General features: G+C 31.6%; 1 pseudogene; it reads left to right on the top strand.

The window, feature by feature from the left end:
- The first annotated feature begins 1,588 nt into the window (after positions 1-1,588).
- The window catches only part of LOC107876682, a 23,447-nt pseudogene continuing 19,529 nt past the window's right edge, over positions 1,589-5,506 (top strand).

Genomic DNA, 5,506 nt, shown 5'->3' with positions numbered 1-5,506 from the left:
TAGGTGCTCACGATAAGGATTATGGAGAAGCTTAGAAAAATTATGGTATAGAAAAAGAAAATGAAGTAGATGCATTTAATTTAGATGATGATATTGAAAATATTGGTGAGACACCCACAATCGAAAATGCTAATGTTAGATCTGAATCGGTTAATCTTCCTCCCCGTCCTTCCCGTGCCCCAAAAGCTCGTAGAAGAACTAGTATTGCATGGGAATTTTTTATGAAAATAGAAGGACAAACTAAGGTGCAATATATTATTTGTGAAATTATATATGAGCATAAAAGAGGAGTCAGTCAGGGGGTACAGGTTCGTTGATGAGACATGTAAGAGATAATCACGCTAGAGAGTTACTTATTGCACAGGGTGGTGAGGCTGTTGGTGGGCCAATACAAACTAGATTGAACCCAAAAATCCATCAATTAACTAAAAATTAATAAAATGAAGGACCGGTAAGAAATAATGAAAATGATAGTTGTGGATTGTTTGCCTTTCACTTTTGCTTCTTCAGATGCTTTTATTTATTATATTCAAGCAATTTATAATCCTATGTTTAATGATATTCCTAGAAGTACTTGTCGGGCTGATATTTTTAGACCACATGCACAATATGTTTATTATTTATCTATATTATTAAAAAATATTCAATGTAAAATTGCTCTAAATTTTGATTTTGATCGTGTTGTTAATAAAAATAATTATTTAACCATTACTTGTCACTGGATAGATAATAATTTTGTTATGTAAAAACATATTCTAGTTTTTTTGTATGATGAAGATCGTAGATATACTAGAAAATTTATATCTGAATCTATTACTAAAATTGCAGAATATTATAAAAAAATGTATGTATTGCTTTTGATAATGCATCTAACAACAAGACTGCTATTGACAAGTTAAAAGCTGACCTTTCTCCGTCGTTACCTGAAATATTTCATATTAAGTGTGCTTGTCATATATATAACTTAATTGTAAAAGATGGTCTTGAATTTTTTGAGCTTTATATTGAAAAGGTATGGCTTATCGTTGGCTTTATTCAAGGAAATAATCGAAGAGGTAGAGTGAGAGAATTTAAAGTTAAATATGAACAAAATCGACTTAGACCGATATTAATGCCTGAAGAATGTGATACTAGATGGAATTCTACTTATACTTATTTAAAAACTTGTCTTGCTTATAAAGTTTCTATTACAATGACTTTTAATCAATTTTGTGATTCTTTTCCTGAGTGTATGCTACATGATTCTGATTGGGCTGCAATTGATGATCTTGTTAAGTTTTTGGAAAATTTTTATATAGCTATGGTTGAATTTTTCAGTGCTTATTATCCTACTATTTTTAATATTTTAGCTTATTTAACCGACATTTCTTATTTGCTTAAAGAATATAAGACTAGAGAAGGTTACAAAGAAGTTGTTGGTGCTATGCTTGCTAAATTTAAAAAATATTTTTATCCATTTTCCTCAATTTACTTGGTTGGTGCTATACTAAATCCATGTATGAAATATAATACTATGTTAGACTTTAGTTCTATTATTTATAATTCCTTAGAGATAGAGCCTGAAGAACAACCAAATTTGTTTACGGCTATGAGTGATGCGAACATTTACATAGAAGCATTATGTAACCAATATGTCGATTTACTTGATGTAGATATACCGACAAATATCACTCCAATTGTCGCTCCTCAAGCTCCCGAGGAACCATCATCTTCTAAAAGGCCGACACATAGTAATTTTCCTAATTACTTTTATGATTTAAATATTTGGGACAGGATTTCTCCTTCAATGTACAACACAAATTATTGGGAAGAGCTTAGATATTATCTTCGACAGTTGGTAGAGGATCGTAGAGCAAGGATCAACGCATTGGATTAGTGGAAGAATAAGAAAAGACAATATCCTGTGCTTTCAAGATTAGCCAGAGATATATTGAATGTATCAATGTCAACCATTGCATCGATGAGTGCTTTTAGTCAGGGACGACAATAGCTTGGAGACAACCGATGCTCATTGGGAAGATGCTATGAATATTCTAGTTTGCCTTAGAGATTTGATTAGAGCGGAACAAGAAAACCAAGAAATAGAGTTGGAGTCAAAAGATGAACAGAATATTGAAGAAAGTCTGACTTCAAGGGAGAACTCAGCACAATCAAGTCCAATCATGATTTTTCCCCCGTTGATTTTGACTATCCTATGGTAGTTTCCATTAATATTAACATGAACGAGTTGGAAAAAATGATACAAATTTTGTAGATTTTTCATTCATGTAAATCATAAGTTTTGGATCATTTTCCAATCAATAAAATACAACATTCATTCACTCCTTACTTTCTAATTTTTTTCATTTAAATTGAATTTCTAGTTTGAATTAAACACTTTTAATATATTACTATCAAACTTTACACTAAGTAATAAACATAACAAACATATATACACATATATTCTACATATATACACAACTGATATTTAAAGTAGTAAATATATATATATATATATATAGTGTATATAACTATATATGTTGTATGTGTATTATTTCAAGTGGTATTTTAAGTACTATATATTCTACATATATGTCTATATATTTTCTATAGACTAAAATAGTATATGTGTAATGTGTATAAGTTTCTAAAGTAGTATAGTATGTAATGTATATATGTTAATGTGTATAAATTTTTCATTTAAATTGAAGTTCTAGCTTGATTAAATACTTTTAATATATTACTATTAAACTTTACACTAAGTAATATATTGGAATCATCTCATAGTAGTAATAATGTAAATCAAAACATGCATAAAAGAGATATTGCTTCTTCAAATCAAACTTTGAATCACATGATAATATTATAACTCAAGATTATGAAGGTTGGGTATGAACCCTAATTGTAATTTATGTAAATTCAACTTTAAAACAATTTTTGAGCATACCGATGAAAGAGTATCCTTGTACATAAACACCGCATACCTCAATAGCTAGATTCTTGAAGATTGCTTAAACTTGGAATCTTGAACTCTTTGATTCTTTGGAAAAGGATCTTGGATTTTATTCTTGAGGAGAGGGAGGGTCTTAAGTCATGTATAGGATGGTTAAGGTTAAGAGAGTGGAAATAATGTAGTTTAAGACCCCTTAAATCATTTAAGAATGATTAGAAATGAGTTAGGGTTATGAAAAGACCATAACGCCCTCAAACTAAGTCAAAACGGAGAAATTTTTGGTACTATGCTATTTCTGGGAGACGCAACTCAATAGAACACCTAAGGTTGTGCGGCGCATGCCAATAGCTCACCTCATCCAGTGGCTATTTGCGATTGCCAAGCGACGCATGGCCATAGCATGGTCATAACTTTCTGCTCAGGTATTAGATTAAGGCAAAATTGCTATATTTGAAAATCTAATTCAATTATCTATAACTTGGTGGGTATTGTGATGCAAAATTACACATATGTAAAAATTTATACACATTCAAAGCTGACCCTTGTAGAATTGAAGATTAAGATTTGGCTGAATCAAAAGCTCTTCGCTTAACTTTGCTCTAAGTGATTCCTATTAAAAAATTTCACCTCAAAATCACTGTTAACACTAGGATAATAATCATGGAACATGCATTTAAATATAAATCATAGGATTAGAGTACACATGTAGGAGTAACAGTTTGATTTCTAGGTCAAAAAAATATGGGGTGTTACACATCACCTCCAATATTTAAGGGGAAAATTGAGAAAAATATACCTTGTTTCTTCATTAAACAAATCCCCCTTGTGTATTTAAAAATAACGTGTAGTTAGAAAATTGGTTCCCCATCTGTCCTTATTTTTTCTAAATAAATAAAAACTGTAACACCCCACATTTTTAGCTAGAATTCAAAGCATCGTTCCTACGTGTATAAATCTAAATCCAATAATTTATATGTAAATATAAGTATCATTATAATTTACTTAGTGTTTAAAGCACTTTCGATGTGAAGAATGTTCATAGGAAACACTTAGTGCAAAGTTGAGTTCAGAACTTTTGCTATTGACTGAATTTTGATACTTGATCATCAAGGGTCAACATTGAACATATATACCTTCTACAAAATATATAATTTTTTAGCTCAAGACCCACCAAATGAAAGATAATTAAGTCCTCTTTTCAATGCATGTAATTTTCCCTTAATCCGATACTCGAGCGAAAATTAATGAGCATTTTTATGAGAGAACCAGTGAGGGTCCATGATAAGGGCGTGGCACACCCTGTGTGCTCTGCGATAAGAGCGTGGCATGACTTATATGCTCCCTGTTAAGGTCATGGCATGCCAATGTTCCCAGATATGATAAAACTCATGTTTATCTTCAGTTTTTTGAGGCAAACTAGTGATGTACGTCCTAAATCACCCAATAACTAATAATAACATGTTTTTCCTCATTCCATAACAAAAATACATGAATTTTCTTATCCCAAACCCACAAGAACATAAAATATATTGTTCTTCCCTAAAATTCAAGCTTTCAAGGCTTCAAATTCAAGTTCTTCTCAATTCCTTCCATCAAAAAGGCATGTTGGACACTCCCTAATTTAAATGATACATTATTGCATAATTTAATTATTCTTGAATGTTGGGTTTGAAATAGGTTGAGGGGTTTCTCATTGTGATACTCTTGCAAGGTTTTCCCTTGGTTTAATGGTTTATTCATATTTAAATAATGGAATGTGAAGTGAAGTTGTGAATTGTGATAATAGTGGAATTTGGCAAATTGGATTTCACAATATTGATGAATTTTTGGTATGGTAATGATATGAACCTCAACCCATATTATAAACCTTGGCTTTGAATAAGTATTCTGCATAATTTTAACTAATCATTTGAGATATTAGATTGCATTAAAGAATAAATGGATAAAAAGGTTTTGGAACGCATTTGGTAGCTATGGTTTTGGATTGTAAACCAGAACTTGGAGTCTCATTGATTTAATGGTTATGGTATGGCATAATTGGAATAGCTTGTAAGTCTCTATGGTTAATGGCTAATGTCATGTGAAAAATTATTTTAATTTAGGCTTAAAGAGAGTTGTGTATATCACCGAAAAGGTACAGTCCTGGAGGGACCAATAATGGAAATCACGTTGGCCGATGCTGGGTGTATATGACCACTATTTCTATTTACACATTATGTTTTGGACGTCTATCACCTTGGTGTAATTAGCTATTTCCTCGATACATGCCACTAACATGGACTGGGGCTCTTCCAAAAGGGGGAGTCAGACGTATATAGCCCGTGAGTGCCTTTAGGTTAGAACGAGCTACACAGTTGAGGATTAAATCCTTAATAAACCATGTTTCATGCCCCTAACCCTATCCAGCATCCTAAATATATGTATTATTATGGTGCATATGATTTATGACTGGTTTTCAATAAATGCATATATTTTATCCCTTTTCTTGGGTTGTATGTTAGTGCTTGCCGTACTGACCGATCCTGAATGCTACATCATTTCATGATGTAGGTTCTAAGGGTATTTTTTTTGACC

The sequence above is a fragment of the Capsicum annuum genome, unplaced genomic scaffold (genome assembly GCF_002878395.1).
Source record: "Capsicum annuum cultivar UCD-10X-F1 unplaced genomic scaffold, UCD10Xv1.1 ctg4380, whole genome shotgun sequence".
Classification (NCBI taxonomy): Eukaryota; Viridiplantae; Streptophyta; class Magnoliopsida; order Solanales; family Solanaceae; genus Capsicum; species Capsicum annuum.
This window is presented reverse-complemented; position numbering and strand designations above follow the sequence as displayed.